Raw genomic sequence first — 26,073 nt, forward strand, 5'->3', positions numbered from 1 at the left:
CCCTTCCTAGCATAATGTCCTTCTCTAAAGACTGGCTCTTCCTGGTGTCATACCTAAAGTATGTTAGAGGGAGTTTCAAAATCCTTGCCTCCAAGGAGCAAATTGGTTTCAGTCTCTCCAGGACATATCTGTTCTCTTGGCTGTCCATGGAATGTTCAACACTCTTTTCCAGCCCCACGGTCAAAAGGCATCAGTATTTCTTCTGTCCTCCTTAGTTATTGTCCAGTTTTGTGATGCAGTCTCCTTAGATTCTGGTAAATAAATATGAAAAGAAAATATATACAATTATTTTATTTAAAGAAACATACTTCATTCCTTTTTTTTTAAATATATTGCAATTGGCCTCATGATGGCTTTAGATAATCAGATCAATTTCACGTTAGTGTCATTTTTAGGTAAGTGAGGATGGACTCTGGGGTAAGAAATTTTATTTAAAATACAATAAATTACTTAGAGCCAGCAAACCAAAGAGAAAACTTTATGTGAAGATTGGTTATTGTGTTCTCTCAGATACTTTTTTCTAAGGGTAATGTTTTGTTTAATTTCAGGTGGCTGGGGTGTGGAGAAACATAAGAGATGAAGAGAAGATTAATAAGAACATAAAACAGAAAATGCAAAGTCAGGGTCAGCTTCCTGCCAACATGGATGAAATTGCAGTAATAATTTGGATGGGTAAAAGGCCAAAGATAAAAGCACAATAAATTCCCAGAAAACAAGATTACTAAGAGCGCCATTCGAAATTAAAAAGCAGCATAAATCATAAGCATATATTGCTAAAATTGAAATGGGTTTTCAAATACAGTTACCGTATTTAACAATAAAATTTTATACCTGAAAATTTTCATCTAGAGAGCATTTCCCAAAATGTATAGACTCATATTTTAAATAAGAAAAATACTTTGAAGTGGATTTAATGGCCTCAATACTTACAAAACAGCAGGTTAAACAGTTAATATGGTTTCTTTCCAAGAAGCCTTGATTGTGTTTTTAATTTGCTAAATTGTAGTGATCCTCTAAAGAGAGGAAGGTCTATATTCTGGACTACAGCCGTAATTACTTCAGTGTGGAGCACTTTTCTAGGACAAGTATTAAAACTAAACATTTAGAGCAGAGATACCAGGGCTGCTAAGACTCAAAATGAACTTTTGAATTTTGAATTTTATTTTGAATTGTGCTGTTCTTGCTATGCGCCGTCTAGCCGCCTGCGACTCATAGCGACCCTATGCACAACAGCCCTAAACCCTGATCTATTTCTTGCCAATCTTATTGTCTTCAAGACACCTATCCTCATTACCCCAGTGACTGAATCAATCCTTCTCAACAAGCGTCTTCCTCTCTTGCACTGTCTCTCCTCCCTCCCAAGCATGATGTCCCTCTCCAAGGGCTAATCCCACTTTGCAACGTGTCCAAAGTATGTCGGATAAAGCTTCAGAATCCTTACCTCCAAGGAACAGTCTGGCTTCACCCTCTTCAGGGCGAAGTTGTTTGTTCTCCTAGCAGTCCATGGAATATTCAGTACTCTTCACCAGCACCGCAGCTCAAAGGCATCAACTCTCCTTCTATCATCCCTAGTCATTGTCCAACTCTCCAATACATAGCAAGTGATTACAAAGACCATGGCCGGTATCAGGTGCACCTTAGTCTCCAGACTGTCCTCATTGCTCTTCAGTACTTTGGAAAGGGTGTCTGACAGCAGACCTTCCCAGTGCAATTTATCTTTTAATTTCCTGGCTGCTGGTACCAAGACTGTTGACTATGGAGCCAAGCAAACTGAAGCTGTCAACAATCTCAATCTCTTCATCATCCATCATGATGCAGCCAATCAGCCCAGTTGTGAGAATCTTTGTTTTCTTGATGTTGAGCTTCAATCCATATTGAAGGCTGCAGTCCTTGACCTTCTGCAGCAAGTGCTTCAGGTCCTCCTCAGTTTCAGCAAGCAGGGTTGTGTCATCTGCATAGCACAGATTTTCGATGAGTCTACCTCCAATCTTGATGCCACTGTTCTCCTCATAGAGCCCAGCCTCACGGATAATCTGTTCCACATACAGATTGAAAAGATATGGAGATAGCACACATCCTTGACACACATCCTTCCCAATTTTGAACCATGCAGTGTTTCCTTGCTCTGTTCTGACGACTGCCTCCTGGTCCAATATAGGTTTCATATAAGCATAAGCAAGTGTTCTGGTATTCCCACTCTCCTCAGAGTCAGCCACAATTTGTTGTGATCCACACAGTCAAATGCCTTTACGTAGTCAATGAAACACAGATAGACATTCCTCTGGTACTGTCTGCTGTAGCCAAGATCCATCTGACAACAGCTATGATATCCTTAGTGCCACAGCCTCTTCTATATCCAGCCTGCACTTCAGGCAGCTCTCTGTTGTTGTCCTGTGCCAATAGCTATTTAGGTAATCTTCAGCAGAATCTTGCATGCATGTGATATGAAGGATACTTTTTGATAATTTCCACACTCTGTTGGATCACCTTTCTTTGGAATGAGAATATAGATATCTTCCAGTCAGTAGGCCTGGTTGTTGTCTTCCAGACTTATTGACATAACTTGATGAGCACATCCAGGGTAGCATCTGTTTGTTGAAATATGCCAGTAGGTATGTCATTAGTTCCAGGGGCTCTGTGTTTTCTCAATTCTTTCAAAGCAGCTTGAACTTCTTCCTTCATCACCACAGGCTTTTGCTCATATGTTGTTTCATGACATTCTTCTGTGTCCACCAATTCCTTTTACTCCTTCCTGAATCATTTAATATTCTGTCCAAAGATCCTTATGTATTGCAACTCGAGGTTTGAATTTGTTCTTCAGTTCCTTGAGCTTAAGAAATGATAAGTGAGTTTGGCCCTTTTGATTTTCTGACTCCAGCTCCTTGCACATATAGTTGTAATACTTTGTCTTCCCATGCTGCTCTCTGAAATTTTCTGCTCAACTCCTTAATACCTTGATTTCTTCCCTTTGCATTGGCTTCTCAGCACTCCAGTGCAATATTTGCATTTCTTCTGACATCTGTTTTTGTCTTTTCTTCCGCCTCTGTCTTTGCAATGACCTTTTGGAATCTTCCTGGATGATATTCTTGATATCTTCCCACAGCTCATCCAGTCTTCATTAATTAATGTCCAAAGCTTCAAACCTGTTCCTGAAATGGTTTTGAAATTCAGGTGGAATAGCCTCAAGGTCAAATTTTGGTTCCTGTGGACTTGATTTAATTTTCCTCAGCTTCAGCTTAAACTTGCATATGAGTAGTTGGTGGTCTGTTGCACAATCAGCACCTGATCTAATTTTCGCAGCTGATATTGAGCTTCTCTTGTGAGGCTTTCCGCAGATGTAATTAATCTGATTCCTATGCATAACCAACAGGTGAAATCCATGTGTATAGCTTGTGGTTGTACTTCTTGTAAAATGTATTTGCCATGAATAAGTCATTGATTGTGCAAAATTCTATCATTCTATCTCTGGTTTCATTTCTGTCACCGAGTCCATGTTTTCCAACTGCTGATCCTTCTTCTCTATTCCCAACTTTTGCATTCCAGTCACCCATTATTATTAATGCATCTTGATTGCATGTTCGATCAATCTATGACTGCAAATGTTGGTAGAGATCTATTTCCTCTTCTTTGGCTCTGTTTTTGGTGCATATATTTGAATGATGTTGGTATTCACTGGAATTCACTGTATGTGTATAGATATTATCCTGTCACTCACATTATATTTCAAGACATATCTAGAAGTGACTAGAAGTGACCTTTTTGACTATGAAAGTAACCCCATTTTTCCTCACCTTTTCGTCTCCAGAATAGTAGATCATATGATCCTCTGACTCAGGATGTTCCATGGCAGTCCATCTCATTTCACATCATAAAAATCAGTACCCAATTAACCACAAAAAAAGACCAAAAATTTCCCAAAAATTCATTCTGTTAAACTATTATATCATTTTCAATCTCTTCCTCTCTACTCAAAAACTCCAGTCCGTGTTTTGGGGGTCCACAATTCACTAGAGAGTCAGCAAGAATCTCAAGCAGCTGATGACAATAAAAGGCAGGGTTGAGGCAGCTCTCTCAGGTCATGGAAACTGTCCCATGAAGGGGAGAAGGAGAATCCCAGTATCTGGAAAGCAAACCACGCCTCTAGTGGAACTCAGCATAATGATTTGGGCCATATGTTAATCCAGCTTTTAGAAAGTCTTCAATCAAAGCATTAATTTACAACCACCCACCAAATATCTTGTATTGCTTCAAAGCTGTCTGAGTGGGCTCATGCAATTCTAGTGGTTCCCATTTAACAGTCCAATCAACACAAGCTTCAGTGTAGAGTTCAGTGTTATAGTATCTTTTTTTAAAATGTCCTTTTAAATATATTTTTTCTTTTATTTAATGAAAATTTACAGAGACTTTGAATTTCTATTCATTCACTGTTGTACTTTTCTCCCTGCTTAACCCTCCCCCCAAATTCGCTCTTCTCTTTGAAAAGTAAAATTCTTTCATTGTTATGCAATCCCTCCTACCAGGTCCACAAATTTTTATTTTATACTAGTTTGCTTCCACAATCTATTGGGTCACCTTTCTTTGGTATGGAAACAAATATAGATCTCTTCCAGTCAGTTGACCAAGTGGTTGTTCTCCAGATTTCTTGGCACAACTTGGTGAGCACATCCAGGGCAGCATCTGTTAGCTGAAATCTGTCAATTGGTATACCATCTATTCCTGGGGCCTTATTTTTTGCCATTTCCTTCAAAGCTGCCTGAACTTATTTCATCACCATAGGCTCTTGCTCATATGTTATTTCATGAAATTCTTCTGTGTCTGCCAATTCCTTTTGATACAGTGACTCAGTATATTCTTTTAATCTTCTTTTAATACTTCCTGGATCATTTAATATTCTTCCGAAAGCATCCTTAATTATAGCAACTCGAGGTTTGAATTTGTTTTTCAGTTCCTTGAGCTTAAGAAATGCTGAGCAAGTTCTACCCTTTTGATTTTCTGACTCCAACTCCTTGCACATTTCATTGTAATATTTTACTTTGCATTCTGTGCTGCCTTTTGAAATCTTCTATTCAACTCTTTAGTATCTTTAGAACTATCTCAATGATTTCACATGCAAGCAAGATTCTACTGAAGATTATCCAAAAATGACTGGAACAGCACGTCAGCAGAGAACTGCCAGAAGTCCAGGCTAGGTTTAGAAGGGGTCATGGTACTAGGGATAATGTAGCTTGCGTTAGATGTATCTTAGCTAAAAGCAGGGAATACCAGAGGAATGTATATCTGTGTTTCATTGACTATGCAAAGGCGTTTGTGCGGATCATAAAAAACTGCGACTGACTCTGAGAAGAACGGGAATCCCAGCACACTTGATCATTCTAATGCAAAACCTATACTTGGACCAGGAGGCAGTCGTCAGAACAGAACAAGGAAACACTGCATGGTTCAAAATTGGGAAGGACGTATGCCAGGGATGCGTCCTATCTCCACACTTTTTCAACCTGTATGCAGAACAATTATCCAGGAGGCTGAGCTCTAGGAGGAGAAATGTGGGGTCAAGATTGGTGGAAGATCTATTAACAATCTGAGTTATGCAGATGCCACAACCCTGCTTGCTGAAACTGAGGAGGACTGGAAATGCTTGCTGCAGAGGGTTAAGGACTGCAGCCTCCAACATGGATTGAGGCTCAATGTCAAGAAGAGAAAGAGTCTCACCACTGGGCTAATTGGCAGCATCAATATAAAGAAATTGAGATTTTTCACAGCTTTAGTTTGCTTGGCTCCACTGTCAACACTCTTGGAACCAGTAGCCAGGATATTAAAAGGCATATTGCAATGGGAAAGTCTGCTGTTAGGGACCTCTCCAAAGTACTGAAGAGCAATGATGTCTTTCTGGAGACTAAGGTGCGTCTGATAGAAGCCATGGTCTTCGCAATCACTTGTTGTGCATCAGAGAGTTGGACAATGACCAAAGAGGATAGAAGGAGAATTGATGCCTTTGAGCTGTGGTGCTGGAGAAGAGTATTGAGAATACCATGGACTGCTAGGACAACAAACAGATTCATCATGGAAAGGGTTAAACCGGGTGGCTCCTTGGAGGCAAGGATTCTGAGGCTCCGTCTAACATACTTTGGACATGTTGTAAGGAGGGACAAGTCCTTGGAGAAGGACATCATGTTTGGAAGGGTGGAGGGACAGCTCAGGAGGGGAAGGCCCTCTATGAGGTGGATTGATTCAGTGACTGGGGTAATCAAGATGGAAGTGTCAGAGACAGTGCGATTGGCACAGAACAGAGCAGAGTTTAGGGCTGTTGTACATAGGATCGCTGTGAGTTGCAAGTGACTTGATGGCAAATAACAACAACAGTTTGCTTACAAAGTTCATTCACATTGTTTTTCACATTGGATCTTTCCCATTTCCTTTACTCACCCCTCCCTTTATCCATCAAATTTGTCACCCTATGATTACCCCATATTTTGATCAACTAATAGGAGCTGTAGTGTGTTATACTGCTCACCAAAAGACTAGGAGTCTCAAATCCGCCAGCTGCTCGGTGGGAGAAAGAAGGGCCATATTTCCCATGAAAGATGGACACACATAGAAACTCAGTTGAGGATCATTCTGAGTCAGAAACAAGAATCAACTCAGTGACAGTGAAGTAAATTTCACTAAACTTTACCTAAGGACTTTTTCTTGTATTTTCAAAAAAATTATTTTAGCCAAATTTATTAATTTTCAAATGAGCATTTCTTAAATGAAACAGCATCTTTTGCCTATTTGCAGAACTGAACAACTTGGTGTTGTGATGCTGCACATTATTCCATAGTCTTGTCAAATACCATAATGGTTACCCCTTATGTACAATCTTTGGATGAGCTTTGAGAATGATTTATGCTGGGAAGCAGGAGTGGCATCCACTTCCTGAACTGGATGTCTCTGAAAGCTCTACAAACTCTCTAAACTCTATAAATGTACAGAAATGATGTTATAGAACAGAGTTCAGGTGTTTTGTACAAAACTTACTCTAAGTCTCATTCGACTTGATGACACTTAACCAGTGCTAAATGAAACTAGTGCTGTTTGAATCTGGAGGAACACTATTCCACTTTGTAAATCATTCTTTGTCAATGCGCAGTATGAAGTAACCTGGGTTGCTGTGATGCTGAACCTTGTACCACTGGGATATCAAATGTGAGAATGGTTTCCCAGTGTGGACAGTGCTCCCAATCGTAGAACAGGTTTGGAAGCAGGAGTGGCATCCACTTCCTAAACCACATGCTTCTGGAAACTCTATGAACTTGGAATTTAGTATAGTTACAGAAAGGCATTAGGTCTTTTTTTTTTTTCACAGAGTCACTATGAGTCGTGCTTGCCTCGACGGCAATCAACAACAACAACAATAGGAGCTGTGACGGCCTCGTGTTAAGAAACTTCACTGCAATCCCAAAAGCACACAGTTCATATATATCAGCTGTTTTGAAGGAGGAAGATTGACAATCTTCTCCCATGGGATATACTGCTTCTGATAACTCATGGAAAGTTAGCCAGCTATGAGTTAGTGCTGACTCAAGGGCACATAACCACGGGGTGGAGTAGGGGTGGGGGGGGAGGGGGAATGAGCTTTAGTAGGGTAGAGTCTCAAGGTATCAAGAGATATAAAAGCCATTTGGAAAAGCCAACCTTTAACAGCATAGGACATATGAAAAGGATATTCAAATGTCCTCCTATTATCATGTTAGTCTGTTAACAAAAGGACCAAAAGAATGAGCATGTATGGTGGTCTGAAACCATGTACAGCTCTGTGGGGGAAGAAAGACGGGTTTACAGTGTTGGAAATCTGATGGAAAGTTGTGATGAGGCAGAATCTAATCCATAAGAGTATGTTAGATTTGGGGATTCCTGATTTGGAACTCTGGTGACATAATGCATACTGTTTCAAGGATGCTGAAAAAATAGTTAACAGTTTGAACAGACCAGCTACTCATCAAGAAAGAAAAATGGCACCACAACAAGGTAAAGGTAAATAATCCAATAGAAAAATGGGCACAGGATATGAACAGACACTTCACCGAAGAAGACATTCAGTTGGCTAACAAACACATGAAGAAATGTTCAAAATCCCTAGCTCTAAGAGAGATGCAAATGAAAACAACTATGAGATATCATCTCACCCCAGTCATAATTGCAAAATTTAACAGAACAGCAAGCAACAAATGCTTGTGAGGTTGTGGAGAAACTGGAACCCTTATTCACTGTTGGTGGAAGTGAAAAATGGTGCAACTACTGAGGAAGGTGGTATGGCGCTTTCTCAAAAAGTTGCAAATAGAGATATCGTTTGACCCACCAATTCCACTACTGGGAATATACCCCAAAGAGACCATAACTGACTTTCAAGCAGATATATGCACACCCATGTTTATTGCAGCTTTGTTTCACACTAGCAAGGAGTTGGAAACAACCTAAATGCCCATCAGCAAACAAATGGAGAGAGAAGCTGTGGTATATTCACACAATGGAATACTATGCTGCATTGAAAAGCAAGTAACTCATGCAATATTATTCAAAATGGGGGACTCTAAAGGACATTATGCTGAGTGAAGTATTTCAGTCACAAAGGGACAAATACTGCATGGTGCCACTGTTGTAAAACAGGACTGACCTTGGGGTTGGAGAGAGACTGAGAAAGATGGGTTCAACAATGTATACTGCATTGAAACAGATGAGGGAGAAAACTGTTTAAAAGGGATATGTGATTGGGTATTTTTGTCATGACAGGAGTCTAGAGCGAAGGTTACATGGTGGAGTGGACCTGGGTTTGTAAAACAATGAAAGAATTTTTCTTTTACTTTTCCAAGAGGGTAGTGTACTAGGGGGGAGGGTTGGGAGGGAAGAAAAGTGTAACAATGAATGAATTGAAATCCAAAGTCTCTGTAAATTTTTACTGAAATTAATAATAAATCTAAATAAATTAAAAAAGAAAAGTCAAGGACAAAATAAAAACAAAAATAGATGTTCGAAAAAAAAGAAAAATGGGTTGTTGTTGTTGAGTGCTATCGAGTTGTAGATGACCTATAGTGACCCTGTGAATGAAAGTCTTGAACATGAAACTTTCATGCTTTTTCCAAGTTCATAGTGTTTCCGTAGGCAAGCTTGTTTTGGAAGTGGATATGACTCCTGCTTCCAAGTCTGAGGTCCACAAAAACCGCAACAGCCACACTCAAGTCTCAACTCCAATACCAGAAAACATACCTTTGCAGAATCCAGCTGAAAAATGGTTAGTGTCCCCTTATAAAGAGCCAAAGCATTGAAAACACAGTAGAAATTCACCTAGATAGCAGTGAATGTGGTTTGGTTTATTTCTGACTTAGAGACCCAATGGTGTATAATTTTTTAATGAACACTAATACATTTGTTAATGTGTCATTTTTTTAGAAAAACCTATGAATTTCATTTCATTTAAGCCTTTTTAAAAAATTAAAAAATTCTAATAAGGAAAAATATATCTATAACTATGTGTATATAAGCATTATATTGCAAACATACTTACATTTATTATACACTTAGAAATCAGATATAATTTCCAAGTCATTCTAAACTTATTCCTAAACTTTACCAAAAATTTCTCTTTCAGTGACTATATATATAGTAATATTTCACCCTGACAAATTACTATTAACTATTCTTTTTTAAAAGCAATTCTAACAGTATATAGTATAATTTGGTAGAGAAGATACAGAAAAAAATGGTCTTCCCTTTGATTACATATCAACCTCCTTTTTTATCTAAAGGATTTTTAAAGATCCATTACAAGTAAACCATATTACAAAGATAGGAATCTCACCAATGGTTTTCCTCACATGGAGATTTTACACTGAAACATGTGCTGAGTGGACAGATGACAAGGCATCAGCTTCAGAGAGTTAAGAAGGAAATCTTCTTAGTGTCTCATTCATGAGACAGATGTGCAAGAAGGTAAGGGATGTTTCCTTTCAGTTAAACTGGCAGGTCAGTATTGGGCACAAATTGAGGCTGTTTTGGGGAGATTTTACGATCCTTGTGGATAACAAAGATACCAATTGGAATGAAGGAATAATCATAAATAATGGAATTATCATACAGTTACATATCAATAACTCACAGCCTTCAAGTCAATTCTGATTCACCAAGAACTCTCAAAAGATTTCTGAGACTGAAAATCACAATGAAAGGAGATTGCTCATGTTTCTCCTATGGAGTCACTGTTGGATTAAATCAATGGAGATGCTTGTCTTTTTGGTTAGCAAAGTACAACAGGCTTTGCAATACACCACAAAAGACTCTTTATATCTCAATGTTGTTGTTAGGTGCCACAGAGCCAACTCCAACTCATAGTGACCTTATGAACAATAGATCTGAACCTTTCTCCATCCTGAGCCTGTCTCATGATCTGTCCCATGCTCAAACCGATTGTGGCAGTTACTATTCCAATCCATTTTGTTGAGGGTCTTCCTTTCTCTGACTTTCCCCACTGATCCCTACTGATACCAAAACTCAAAATAATTGAAGTTGTTGAATAATTGAGTTATTATATATGTCATGTTATAGAGGAAGATTTTAAAATAATTAATGAAACATTAGAATATGTGATTTTTAAAGCAAGTAGCATCACAATCATGTCTCTACTAGAATTTTAAGTATTATTTTCTCTGGAGTTTTTTCATACTCACATGAGTCATATAGAATAATTTTAGCAGTTGAAATGCTTCAAATGAATTTGCTGTGAAATGAAATGTTAAGGAATTGATAACGGTCATATCTATTTCAGCATTTTCAGAAAAAGACGATTTAATACTTTCAAAATCTGAGAACATGGTTTGTTTTATGATGAAGAAAATATCCGAGCTTATGTTTTAAAAACTTTATTCCATGTTAACAAATCAAACTATTCCAGTGTGTTTCAAAATGTAAAATTTCAAAATGCTGTGTAATATTCCCCAAGTTCCAGAGGAAACAAAATATTATCTTTATTTAGTGGATATATTTTCTTATAAAATGTTGCTATAGTTTAATAAATTCAATCTTTTGCCTTTGGTAATATTTATTAAATAATGATGTTTTATATTGTCACTGTTTTTTATGTTTGTTTTTTTAACTAGGAAACAATATTACAACAGCTATAAAAGAAAACAAGGAAGGGTTAGCAGTAGACATTTTGTACAGTGCCAGAACCTTGCATTGTGTTACTGTACCACACTGAGTCTATGACAGGAGAGGGGGAAAGATGTGCAAATAGTAGTGAATGTCTAAGCAAGGCAAGTGGAAGATAGGAGGAAATACCTTCAGTGACAAACTGCCTACTTCCCTTCATAAGTGGGAATGCCTTTTGATGATGATCCATGTGCATGGTAACGACGCATTGCATCTTCCTAGCATTGTAAAGTAGAGAGAGAGTCAAATACAAAAGGTCCTCAAAGAGATGGATTGACACACTGCTTGACACAATGAATCCAATGTGGTAGAGACTGTGAGGATGGTACAGGACTAGACTGCATGGACTTAAGTTGTACATGTTGTTGTTGTTGTTGTTGTGTACCATTGAGTCAGAACTGACCCATAGCTGAACCTCCAAAAGGTTTTCAGAGGCAGTTTATTGCACAGGAGGAGATTGCCCATCCTTCTCCCACAGAAGAGCTGGTGGGCTCCAACTGCATGCCTTCAGGATTGCAGCGCAGTTTCTTGCCACTAGCGTCACTATATATCTAGTATGAACAGCAATGATTTTGGAAACCTACTGTCATCAAGCTGATTCCACTCCTAGTGACTCTCTATCCAGCTGCTGAGGCTATACATTGCAATGGGAGAAGACTACTAATTTTCTTTTTTGACGTTTCTTGCGGATTTGAAAATCTGTGGTTTTGGATTAATGGTACTATTTGCTACAGACTACCCTAGGATAGCTCCGTTTGAAAGCTTATGTCAGTGATGACCTTAAAATATCCATAAATATCTTAATATTTTAATTTGATAATGAAATATCTTCCTCCTTCTCCAGTTGCTCCCTCTTTTTAAATCTAAAGCACTCCAAGAACCACACACTATGAAATGAAATTATACTTAACCAGTCATTAAAGAAAGTGATTGAATATATTATATTGCCCCAGATTTTGTTACATTGATGGCAACTCTTTATATATCAAAGTAAAACTGATTCCATCAAGTTCTCAGAGTCTAATTTTTTGAAAGTGGAATGTTGTCAGGCTTCTCTACTTACTTGCATTTCAGTTAGTGGAGAGCATATTTGCTGTTTTTACCGTCTAGGATCACATATTTCCTCGATTTTGTTGCTAATGTAGTAGTGGTAGTTTAGTGCCATTGATTCAACCGTAACTTATAGCAACCCTATGAACAGATCTGAACTTCACCGTATTCAATACTATTCTCATAATCTCTGTCATGTTCAAAATCATCGAGGTAGTCCTTATGTCAATCCATCTTCTTGAGACTCTTCCTCTCTTTCACTGACCCTCTGCATTTGCCGATATGATGTGCCCCTCTCCTAGAATTAATTGGTTCCTCTTGAAAATATAGTCATGGTAAACATGGCAAAGTTTCACCATTCTTTCTTATAAGGAGTACTCACATTACACTTCTTCAAGATACATTTGCGTGTTCTTTTAGAAGTCCATGGTATATTCAATACTCTTCACCAACACTGCAATTCAAAGGTATCAATTCTTCTTCAGTCTTCTTTATTCATTGTCTGAATTTCAGATGCACCAAAAGCAACTGAAAGAGACCATGGCTTGGAGTAGGCACTTGAATGTTTTTAAATTGACACCTTTGCTCTTTAGAACTTTGGAGAGGTCATTGAAAGCAATATTTCCCAATGAAACACACATTTTTTTAATTTTTTTTTTTTTTTCATTTTCTACTAGTTTCCTACTTTGCTACCAAGCCAAAAGTGGGTGATTTTAATCTGCATTCCTCAGGCCTGTTTTTAATTGGTTTTGGTCAAACATTCTTCTAGATGGTATAACACTGGTCTGTCCATTTGCTCTACAGAGGTAACTTGTAGTTGCTATGATGCTGCACACTGGGACCCTGATAGGCCAAATGTAATATTGGTCACCCATGATGGACAGTGTTTGGTGGAGCTCCCTATTAAAACAAGCTTGGAAGCAGGAGTGGCATCCACTTCCGAAATAGCTTGCCTCTGGAAAGCCTATGAACTTGGAGAAACAAAGAAAGTTATACAAGTGTTCAGGTTTTTCATTCATAGGGTTGCTATGAGTCGCCTATGATGCACTTAAAAACTAGTTTTTTAAAAAAATTGAATACAAAGCCTAACAAATTCTTTCAATTTCCCTCACCCCCAACCCCTCAAATTTTACAACCTGATGATTAATCCTCTTCTCCCCTTGAAAATGAACATCCCTCTGCTTCCACCTTTATCCACACCTCTGGGCTCCTTAGATTTATTCTACAAGAATAGTTTTAGACAATATTTATCCTTATGGGACTGAGTTACTCTAATCAGCATAATGCTCTCCAGTCCCTCTAAGTTAGGTAATGATTTATAAAATTATTTATAAAATGTGAATGTACCACCATTTCTCAATTCATTCGTTTGTGATTGGACATCTGGGCTGTTTCCATGTCCTTATGAGGTGGATCGATTCAGTGACTGGGGTAATCGGGATGGGTGTGTCAGAGGCAATGCGATTGGCACAGGATAAAGCAGGGTTTAGGGCTGTTGTACATAGGGTCGCTATGAGTCGCAAGCGACTCGACAGCACATAACAACAACAACAACAATGGTGAATAATGCTCCTATAAACATTTGTGTACAAATCTCAGTTTGTGCCTCAGTTCTCATCTTTTTAATTTCTTGACTGTTGCTATCAAAGTGTAGATTAGGAATTCAAATAAAAGAAAATAGTTGACAACCTCAGTCTTTCATCCATCTATAATGACATTGCCTATTGATCTGCTGGTGAGGATTATTGTTTTACATTATAGACGTTTTTAAACCATTCATAAAACGTATGCATTAAATGGTACACACATGCCAATAATTCTTTGGGTCTAAACATTATTAACTATTTATTGCTTAACTAGACATTTCCACAGTATCAATATCAAACCACAAAAATACTATACTATATTTAACTCATTTTGCTTAATTTTCTACAAAAGATGGAAACATGATCTTGGTCAATTTGTGACAATCTCAGTCTATCTTTTGGTCTAGATTTTAGGGACCTATGAAATGGCAAGTCAGCCAAAGATTTCAAATTTCAGCCTCAACAACACCTGAAACCCTCATTTCTGGCATAAAAATGTAAAAACAAAACAAAAGCCTACTGTCATCAAGTCAGTTTTGACTTGTGGTAACCCTCCATCCAGTCATCTCAGCTGTAAATCTTAACAGCAAATCGCCTCTTCTTTCTCCCACATAGCAGTTAACTGATGAGTTGGAACCACAGACTTTCTAATTATTCATTACACTGTTAGGGCTCATTCACTTCTGATCTTCTGACTACAGAGTGAATGTTTTCCATTACCTTCTTAAGATGTGAGATGTAATCTGGGAGTATACCAGAGCTCCCCACATTTTACTTGCCAGAATCTATGCACTCTCTTGACTTTGATCATTCATTACAATATATCATAGAACTCACAGAAATGGTAGACTTATCATTATGAGTTTGATTTGACAAAGGGGGCATAAATAAAAAGATGGACAGGACAGACTGAAAGAATTCCAGCACAAAGCTTCTGTGTTACGAAAAGGGACATGCTAACGTGCCAGTATGTGTGCGTGGGCAGTTAAGTCAGTTCCTTCCCCTGAGATTTGACTACAAGGTAGAGCTTTCTTTCCTGACAAACCCCTGTTCAAAATAAACTTCATTAACTCATTATCATGAACACTCAGGTGTGGTCTGGAATTGTCATCTAAGATGTTTAGATCACTGGTGAAATCCAATGGTTATTAAGGTGGGAGGAGGAGAAGAAGAAAGACATTATTTGAGCTAAGTAAAATTATTTACTCCATAAACTCTGAAGCACCATGAGTAAAGAATGCAGATTTCAAATTCATTGACAAGAGGAATACTTTAATATTCCTTTGGTCACCCACATTTAATTTATATTTTATCTCTTTATCTACATTTCTTCATGCATTTATATTGGAGTTATTGAAGTACTTTCCCTATTGTCATATTCACGTTGCAAGAGATTTAAGTAATGTCACAGTTTAGGGCTGGGGTTAATTATTACCAATAATGATTTGGGACTCAAAATTTAAATTTCCTTATAGAGAAAAATAATCTTCTTTCATACTATTGATACATAGACAGGCAGTGCAGGACTTACTAATTTCCATATGAAGTAAATGATTTTTAAAGTCTATCTAGAGAAGTCATAGTATACTTTAGATATACAAAAATAGAATTTCTTGGCTCAGTGGTTACTAGTGGGATAATAGTAAAACATGACCAAAATAATTACAATAGATTATTATTGTAACATGGACCATTATCCCATTGACAAATTCATACTACAGGCCAAATTTTATAGCCTAAAGGATAAAAAGTATTAATAAAAATACATATAATTATTCTAACTTATAAAAATGAGTACCCTATTAACATAACATTACAAATATTTTCTAAACACGCATTTGCTAATGTAATTGAGCTAGGAAGTAATGGAGAACCATAAGGCAAGGCAATTGCCCTTACGGGAGAAAGTATATGAAGAATTCTACATATATATATGTGCAAGATTCACCTAGCTGTGATAGGAGCCCTCGGGCACACAGCTGAAGAAGGCAAAACATGTCTGACAGTTTGGGTTGTTGAATTCTAAGTGTGATACTAGATGTAGTATTGTCCTTGACACAAATTCCATGGACTCAATATTATATAGTTTTCTCCATAGCCTTTTCTGCAGAAAACGAAATCTCAAGAGATTCTCCTTGAAAAGAGGTTACATGGTCAAATAAGTTTAGGAAACACTGCCTAGCAATGTTCTCTCACAGATGCATGGCAGACGGTGGATTTTCCCGTGGTAGTATTTTAATGTTGCTTAACCCAATATTTTCCAAGTTCAGTGGAATACAAAGCCCTGTATTTTTTTCCCTTGCAGTATTTATTAGGGATCTGTACAAATGATTTTCTGAGCACTACATGGCAAAAGCTGATCTTAGCCTTACATCTCAAGATGTAAATCAAACAAGTACATACACAGGGTTTTTTATATCAATAAATTTACAGGTTTGATATCTAATCACTGTGTAACTTTTTTTTTAAATAGTGTATTGAACAGAAAAAACTGATGGAACCCTAGAGACCACAATCCCATTTTTGTGGCTCAATTCTCAGTCAAATTATAGATGGACAATAAGGTGACTAATAATACCAGATAGGCACTCACTCTGTAAAATAGACCGTTACAAAAGATCAAAGAGTCACATTTGTCTAAGGAGTCCAGGAGCCAGACAGGAGTAGTAGAAAGATTAATGAAATGAGAAGTAAGGGTGGAAATGGGAAAAGTGCAATCACATTGTGGTTATTGCGATTAATGTTACAAAGCAAAATATGTATGAATGGTTCAATGAAAAGCCAATTTGCTTTATAAAGTTACACTCAAATATCTCTCTCCCACACACACATATCAGATTGAAGATCAGATATTAGATTTTACAAAGATTTCACCTCAGTGTAATAAAATCTTCACTTTGTGTTGTTCTGTGCTGTTCGGTTGCCAAGACTCATGTAACCCTAGGTACAACCGCCCTGAAGCCTACCGTGTCCTGAGCCAGTTTTATTAACTCTAACGCAGCTACCCCATTGCTCCGGTTATCATGTCAATCCATCTCATCTGGGGTCTTCCTCACCCATGCTCCAAGCACTGGTCCCTCCTGGCCATATGCCTAAAGTATATGATACAGAGCTTAAAAATCCTTGCCTTCAAGGAGAAACTTGGTTTCCTCTTTTCCAAGACAGACCTATTTGTTCTCCTAGCAGTCCTTGGTATGTTCAATACTCTTCTCCAGCATAACTCAAAGGTGTCAATTCTTCTTCTGTCGTATTTACTCAGTGTCCAGCTTTCTGATGCATAGCATGTATTTGCAAAGACCATGGCTTAGATCAGGCACACCTTTGTCTGTAGACTGACATCATTCTTCCTTAGCACTCTGGAGATGTCCCTAACAGCAGACTTGCCCAATGCAATTCATCAATTTTTGACTGCTGATATTAAAATGTTGATTGTAGAGTAGAGCATGCTGTAAGTGTTAACAACCTCAAACTATTTTCTGTCTACCATGGTGCTTCCAATTACCCCAGTGGTGAGAATCGTTATCCTTTTGATGTTAAGCTTCAATCCATATTTCAGACTACAGTCCTTGACCTTATGTAGCAAATGTTTCAGGTTCACCTCAGTTTTAGCAAGCAAGGTTGTGTCATATGCATAAATCAGGCTGTTAATTAGTCTTCCTCTAATCCTGATGCCACACTCCTCATAAAGTCTGGCCTCTCAAATGATCTGTTTCTCATCTAGATTGAAAAGATATGGAGTCAAGATACATCCCTGACACATTCCTTTCTTGATTTCGAACCATGTAGTGTTTCCTTGCTCTGTTTTGCTGGTTGCCTCCTGTCCCAAGTATAGTTTTCACATAAACTTAATCAAGTAGGGATTTTGGAAAAAAGTGTTTTGTTTGGAAAAAAACAAAACAAAACAAAACAAAAACAAACCACACAACTTCTGGTTGTTGTTGTTGCTATGTGATGTCGAGTTGCCTGTGACTCATAGTGACCTTATATGTACAACAGCCATAAACCTTGATCTATATCTTGCCGATCTTATTTTCTCTGACACATCCACCCCATTGCCCCAGTCACCGAATCAATCCATCTCATCGAGGGTCTTCCTCTCTTGTACTGTTCCTCCACCCTCTCAAGTATGACGTCCCTCTACAAGGACCGGTCCTGCCTTGCAACATGTCCAAAGTATGTCAGATGAAGCTTCAGAATCCTTGCCTCCAATGAGCAGCCTGGTCTCAGCCTCTCTAGGACAAACTTGTTTGTTCTCCTGGCAGTCCATGGTACATTCAGTATTCTTCTCCTTCAATATAAGCACCTAACAACAAACAACAACTACAGTACCACATGTCCAAAGCATCAATTCTCCTTCTATCACCCCTAGTGATAATTTTCTGATGCATAGTAAGTCATTGCAAAGACCATGGCTTGCATCAGGGATATCTTAGTCTCCAGACTCACATCGTTGCTCTTAGATATGTTGGAGAGGTCTCTGACAACCGACTTTTCCCAATGCAACTCGTCTTTTAATTTTCTGGCTGCAGATAGTAAGAATGTTGATTGTGGAGCCAAGCAAACTAAAGCTGTTAATATAGCAACTGGAAAATCTAAATCATACCTTGCTAGTAGAACTATCCTGCTAGAGGATTCTTCCAGTTCGGGTTTTGATCTGGTATTCCAAGACCCTTACTGGAGTTGCTTTGAGCAATTTATCTGGCCTTATCTCTAGTCAAAAGCCTTGAAACACATTATGTATCTGTGTCATGAAAGATAAAATTGTTACTTAAAACTATAGATGCTTTTTCTTCCCAAGAAAGTTCAGATGATTTAAGGAGGAGATAAGATATCTGTACCACTCCCTCCATTTTTTGACATGGGTGCAAGGGAAGGTATTAGAGTAGGCAGCCCTTTGCTATGGACAGTGCAATACTATTACTGTATTAGGGGATCTTTGATATGGGGGGGCGGGGAACAAGGCTGGAAATAAGTTTTGTAGTGGAATAGATGTTAAACCAACTGCATTGTTTAAATTGAGAGGAAACCAAGAAATTTCAAGAAAAAGAAAAAGAACACAGAGAAATTTGAAGGAAGATACTTACCAAGAAAAGTAAGAGTAGAAAAAGGTGTTTTAAGAACAGGGATGCGAAATATCTTAACTTTCATTTACTTGTACCAGTGCAATATAAATCTTTCTCCTTTAAATATTCCACAAACCTCTAGAAATTACATCAACAAATTTCCAAATATGTCTTAGTGCTTATGTATATATGTTTGTATAATTAGAATAAGGTCTGTGTTCCTTATATTGAGTGCAGAAAAGTGTGTGAAATATTACAAGATGCTGGTGAGTGGGCCAGAAGTAACCAAATAAACTGTTAAGCTTTACATTTAGGTAAAGCTGTATTCAGCCTGTCTGAGGTTTCTAAAATTCAGAAGAATGGATCTAAGATTCTAAAGAAAAAGTTAACGTTGTATTGTTGCTATTGTTGTTACATTCTGTCCAGTCGAATACAATTCATACTCATCCTATGGAAAACAGATATAAACCTTGTCTCATCCTGTGCCTTCCTCGTCATCTCCAACACACTTAAACCCATTACAGTATTCAATGTGTCAAACTAGCTTTTTAAAAAAATTTTACTTTGATTTATTCATGAAATTTGAATACATTGTTTTTTCTCAGAAGATTCTTTCATTTCCTTCACCCCACCCACCCATCAAATTGTGCAACCTGTGATTAACACCCTCCTCTAACCATCCTAACCCCTCTGTTCCCCCCACATACATACATACATACATACTCCTTGGATTCTCTTACTCATTTTACAATAACGGTTATATATAATATTTGTCCTTGTGAGATTGAGCTGGTTCAATCAACATAATGTTCTCCATTCCCTCCCAAGTTAGGTGGTAATTTACAAAATAATTGCTCCTGAGTGCTGTGTAGTATTCCATTCAAACCATCATTCTGAGAGTTTTCTTCTCTTTCACTGACCCTCCACTTTTCCAGGTATGGTGCCTCTTTTCAAGGAACGGCCTTTCCTAGCAACATGCCCAAAATATGTGAGACAAAGTTTCACCATCTTTGTCCCCAGTGATCACTCTGGATGCACTTTTCCCATCCGAGTGTTTTTACAGTTCATAGGTTATGCAGGGCTCTTCTACAAGACCACAGTTCAAAGGTATCAATTCTGTTACTCACTGTTCAGCCCTCAGATGCATAGTAACTTACTGAAAAGATTATGATCTGAATCAGGCACACCTTAATCCTCAAAATTTTGTAATTTTTAAAGATCCACTTTTGATCATTTGGATGAGTGGATTACAAAGCTTAAAAGACAAAGGAAGTGTGTGACATAGTGCAACATCTACTCAACTGTTCCTTTATCTATATTGGAGCTCTCTTGGCTACATGTCAAGGAGATGTTCAGCCAACCCAAAAGCCCACAATTTGAATCCAGCTATTGCACAGGAGAAAGATGTGTAATCTTCCCTCATGCCATTTTGTGTGTCTGAAAACCCACTGCAGGAGGGTCCAATACAACTTAGTTCTGACTCAAATGTATGTAATACAAATATCATGTGTCGTCAGGATTGTTTCAAGATACAAAAATATGACTGAAATTCACTGTGGACATACTTCTTATTCTAAATATAATACTGACTGCATGCAAAAATATTTTAATATAAGTTAATCTTTTAATAATAAAAATTATTCTCATTTATTCTAATCCACAGTAATAACCTAAAGCTTAATAAGGAAATACTAGAGAATGAGGAGAAAAGAAAATTAGTTTTCTCTGCATTAAATAGAAGAAAAAAGAAAGGCAGATGTCAAAGACCCGTGTTTCTTACATAGTAAGAATTTCCTTCAGCTAGTTGCAAATGTTTAAATAAAACTACTTAGTGCTGTTGATCTACATTTATTCTGCTTTCCTTTGAAACCGTTTCTTCCGGAATCTCATTAAGTCACACGAAGTGCTGCATCGAGTTGTTATGGCAACAGGAATTTTAAAAGTAAATTAATTTTGCTACAAGGTGTTATTAAGACTAGGTAAAGGTGGCCTTGAATGATAATGGCTGCTCTCAGTTGATCTGGAGACCAATAGTTTCTCTTGAGTTTCATGAATGACTACTGGAAGTGTATCATCTTTGATTTAAATCTTCTCTCAATTCTTATAGGAAATGTATCTGTAAATTGTGTTTATTTTATCTCAAATTTGTATATTCTCCTTCTAAATCTCCATAAAACAAGAGGTTCTAGGAGTTGAGCACTTTGTCCATCCATTGGTCCATTCCTTTCTAGTGAATTTGTACAACAACAACAAAAATCACTGTTTATACCATTTTTCTTGTGAAGTAACAATATATCCCTGAAGGGTTTTGCATTCAGCACAAATTGACATTTGAAGTAAAAAAGAGTATAGGAAAATTCACAATGGAATTGAACCCAGGTACAAATGACACAACATGGGGTCTCAAAATCAGGACTGTTGCTATTGTTAGGTGCCATCAGTTCAACTACGACTCATGGAGACACTTTGAACAACAGATCTGAACTTTGCTCTGGCCGGCACCATTCTTCTATACTCTGAAGTCAGGAATAGAGAAGAGAAGCTTGAGTTTCTTCCCCATGCGTCCTTGTCAAGGATTGGGAGTTCTTCAGATAAGTTTTTCTCTAAAAATGCTATTCTGTTGTATGTATTTAGTAAAGACCTTCTTCTCCTTAGAGAATCATAACACAGTTTTGCAAATTAAAATTACCACCAAGCCTTGCTGGGAAGGAACCAGAATAAATAGGCTCACCCCAGTAGTTCACAAACACTGTGATCGCTGAAGTCATTGAAAAAATAAATCCTTATGTAAAATCTTAGGTGGGCACCCTTTGAGAAATGTTCTTTAGATTAAAAATTTAAAAATGTGAATGAATTATTAATATTAATTTTTAATTAATTGTGCTGCCAACTTGAAGCCAAGTATTTTAAATCCACCAACTGCTTTACGGGGGCGGAAATGACAATCTCCTCCTGTGTGATTTATTGCCTTTGATAACCTTCTGGTGGGTCAGCTATGGGTCTGTTCCAACTCGAAGGAATGCCATCACAACAACATAGTTGAAAATTAATTTCAACTTCAGAAATAATTTTATTTCCTTTCTATTAATTTCTGATGCTAAGAGATACTTCCTTCTCTTTTGAAAAATATTCACTTGTGTCAGACCCTGGCCTGGTGGTATTGCAAGAGTCCTATCATAGAAACTAGCCAACCCCACTTATTGACATAGAATGCACCTGTGAGCGCTAAGTGCACAGATGTACACACACACACACACACACACACGTCCTACCTGGGAAGAGGGAGTGGTGAGAGCACTGACCTCTCACCCTCACGTGTCTTTCCAAGAAGCACAAGTCAGTACAACGAAGAAAGATCCACTAACCCTTGAAGACTGGTTTATATTATAGCAATCTAGAAGCCTTGGGAGGAGACCTGACATAGCCAAGAGAACAGTAGTGCCAGGAAGACGGTTGGGATGCAAAACAGAACCCATTAAGTGGAAGGAGGAAATTTTTTAAATTTTTTTTCTCGTGGAAAAAGAGCCAAGAATACACAAAGGACTTGGAAAACAGCTGCGAAAGGCAGATAAACTTTATTGGCTTGTAAGCTGTCAGAGAGGCTTCAGTAGCAGGAATCTAGCCAAAAAAAAAAGTAAAGAAAGAAAAGAAAAAGAAATCAGCACAATAACTTTACTTCCTAATGAACATGTAGTTCTATGATTGCAAATATTTTTTAATATAATCTATACTTTCCATTTCACTTTACTAAAATATTTCTCCAGTATGTTGGAAATGTGAAAGAAAACTTGTTCTTAAATTGCTTGTAAAAGTCCCAGATCAGTAATAGAGTCATTCTCCATGGATGTTTGTGCATATTTTTAATGCTACTTTCTTGCTGTCGAGTGTCAGTTCCATCATTTCAATCTTGGTCATATTCAAGACTATTGCTGCAGTGACCTATCCGTCTCACTGCTGTTGTTTGTGACCCAGTGAACAATAGACCAGAATCCTGCCTTCTCTTGAGCCATCCTCAGGATTCCTGACATGCTATAGCCCATTGTTACGGTCTATGTGTTAATCCATCTGGTTGAGGGTTTTCTCGTTTTTCTCTGTCCCTTCTCACCTTTTTGGAAGGATTTGTCTCTCCTGACAACATTCCTTCCTCCTGACACGTAGATGAGATGAAGTTTCATAACTCGTGTCTCTTCTCATTGTTGTTGTTGTTAGGTGTAGTTGAGTTGTGTATGACTCATAGAGACACTGAACAACAGGTCTAAACCTTGTCTTATCCCTGGACCATCCTCATCATCCTTGACATACTTGAGTCCATTCTTGCAATCATTATGTCAATTTACCCCGTTGAAGGTCTTCCTCTTTTTTGCTGTCCCTCCATCTTTCCAAGTATGATGTCTATTTCGAAGGAATAGAGAGGCTTTCCTAGAAACACACCAAAGTATGTGAGATGGAGCTTCTCCATCCTTGCTTCCAAGGAGCACTCTGGCCTCACTTTCTCCGGGAGTTACCTGCTTCTTTTGGCAGTCCATGGGATATTTGGTACTCTTCTCCAACATCACAGCTCAAAGGCACCAAGTCTTCTGTCATCCTTATTTTTTGTCCATTGTTGTGGTGAACCATAGAATTGGAACCAACCCATAGATAGCCCTTTGGTGGGTTTTAGAGGCAGTTAATTGCACAACAGAAGGAGATTGCTCATCTTTCTCCCACAGAGTGGCTGGTGGTTTTGAACCATGTACCTTCAGGATTGTAATGCAGCTTTTTGCCAGTAGGCCGCTAGAACTTCACTGTCTAGTAGGTAAATATAATTCAATTAAAATTATTTACACTATATGTATTGAGGCAACTGGGTAAAATATAAGTAGAAGTAGTCTAAAGAAGTTTGGGCTAAATGGATGGCACAAAAGATTAATATGTTGGACTGTTAACCTAAAGGATTGACATTGTAATTCACCCTGAGGCACCTCAGAATAAAGGCCCAGTGATCTACTTCTGAAAATCCAGCCATTGAATAGTCTAAAAAGTCCAGCTCTAATCTGACATACATGGAGTAAGCAGATAGTTAACTGGTTACAACATGGCCAACTGGTTGTTGTGGTTGGTTTTTTGTGCCACTGGTTCAGAATGGAGTCATAGATGACCCTCCACAGGTTTTCAGAGGCTGTAAATCCCAAGGAAGGAGATTGTTCACTTTTCTCCTATGGAGTAGCTGGTACATTTGTACCACATGCCTTTGGGTTGGCGGTGCTACCCTACAGAGTAGCTATTCTCTGATTTTCTAAGAAGTGTGTCCTACAGCTTTCTCTTTACTAAGTAGACTTGTGACTCTGAGACTCGTGACCACTATCCATGAACTGAAACAGTGGCTCTCAATTGAGGTAGTATGATGAGGATTCACTGTATAATATGTGGAGATGAGAGAGAGGGTAGGCAGGCTTGTCAGGTACTCCACAGAGAAGAACAGTCACTGCTACAAGGTCTATTGGACACTGAGATGACAGGTAAATCTGGAAACAGAAGCAAATACTCATCAAGTCAATTCTGGCTTCCAGTAATCCTCCGTAGAATTTCTGAGGTTACAAATCACAACATGACGAGATTATCCATCTTTCTCCTGAGTGGACAGTGGTGGATTTGAACTGTGTAACCATGCTAGCAGCACAACTCTCTACTAACTATCCACGAGAGCTTCCCAAAAAACAAGGCTTGCTGACTCAGGCTAATTGTAATTAGAATTGGAATTACAATACAAGACTTCCTTGGGACTGGCAATCTACAAAGCAGCCCTGGTGACACAACGGTTAAGCATTCAGCTGCTAACCAAAGTCAATGCTTCCAATACACCATCCAATCAACAGGGGAATGATTAAAGCCTTGTACAGTTTTTAGGTGACAGTTCAACTCTGGCCTCTTGAGTTGCTATATGAGTCAGAAATTACTTCATGGCAACATGTTAGGATTTTTTCCCCCTTGGTTTTAATTGTTAGTTTAGAGAAAGTTTACCAAAAAGTTGGGCTTTCATTCACTCATTGATAGATGTTTTTCCTCCAACCTTCTTCCCCCTTCCCTAATTTACTTGTTAATTGGTGAAGTGAGGTGGACTGGCATGGGACATTTTGAATCAGATGATCATACGATCTATTATGCCAGGGATAAAAAGGTGAGAAAAAATGGGGTTGCTTTCATAATAAAAAAAGTAATTTCTAGATCCATCATGAAATACATTGTGGTGAGTGACAGGATAATATCCATATGCATACAAAGAAGTCCAGTGAATACCACTATCAATGAAATATATGCACCAAGAACTAGAACCAAAAAAAGAGGTAATAGAAGATTTCTACCAACTTCTGCAGTCAGAAATCAATAGAACATGAAATCAAGATGCATTGATAATAATGGGTGATTGGAATGCGAAAGTTGAGAACAAGGAAGAAGGATCAGTAGCTTGAAATCATGTACTTGGTGACAGAAATTAAGCTGGAGATAGAATGACAGAATTCTGCAAATTTAATGATTTATTTATTGTAAATACCTTTTATAAGAAACACAAATGCAGGCTATACAGACGAATTACACCTGATTGTATGCATAAGAATAAAATTGATTACATCTATGGAAACAATCACTGGAGAAGCTCAATATCAGCTGTGAAAACCAGGCTAGGTGATGATTGTGGAACAAACCACCACTCATAAGCAAGTTCAAGTCACATGCAAGTTCAAGCTGAAGCTGAAGAAAATAAAATCAAATCCACAGGAACAAAAATTTGACCTTAACTCCATCCCACTGGAATTTCAAAACCATTTCAGGAACAGGTTTGAGGCTTGGAACACCAATGAACAAAGATCAAACGAGCTGTGGGAGAATATTAAGAATATTGTCCATGAAGAATGCAAAAGACCATTACAAAGGCAGGAGAGGAAGAAAAGACCAAGATGGATGTCAGAAGAAACTCTGAATATTGTATTAGAGGGCAAAGAAGCCAAAGCTAAAGGAAGATATCAAGAAATTAAAGAGCTGAACAGAAAATTTCAGAGGGCACCTCAGGATGAAAAAGCAAGGTATTATCATGAAATGTGCAAAGAATTGGAGTCAGGTCCATGATCCACCTTGAGTTGGTTTTTGTGTATGGAGTGAGGTGTGGGTCTTGCTTGAGTCTTTTGCAGATATTTTTCCAATTTTGCCAACACCAT

Source organism: Elephantulus edwardii, unplaced genomic scaffold, assembly GCF_000299155.1.
Source record: "Elephantulus edwardii isolate Elephantulus edwardi_28Jun2011 unplaced genomic scaffold, EleEdw1.0 scaffold00073, whole genome shotgun sequence".
Lineage (NCBI taxonomy): Eukaryota > Metazoa > Chordata > Mammalia > Macroscelidea > Macroscelididae > Elephantulus > Elephantulus edwardii.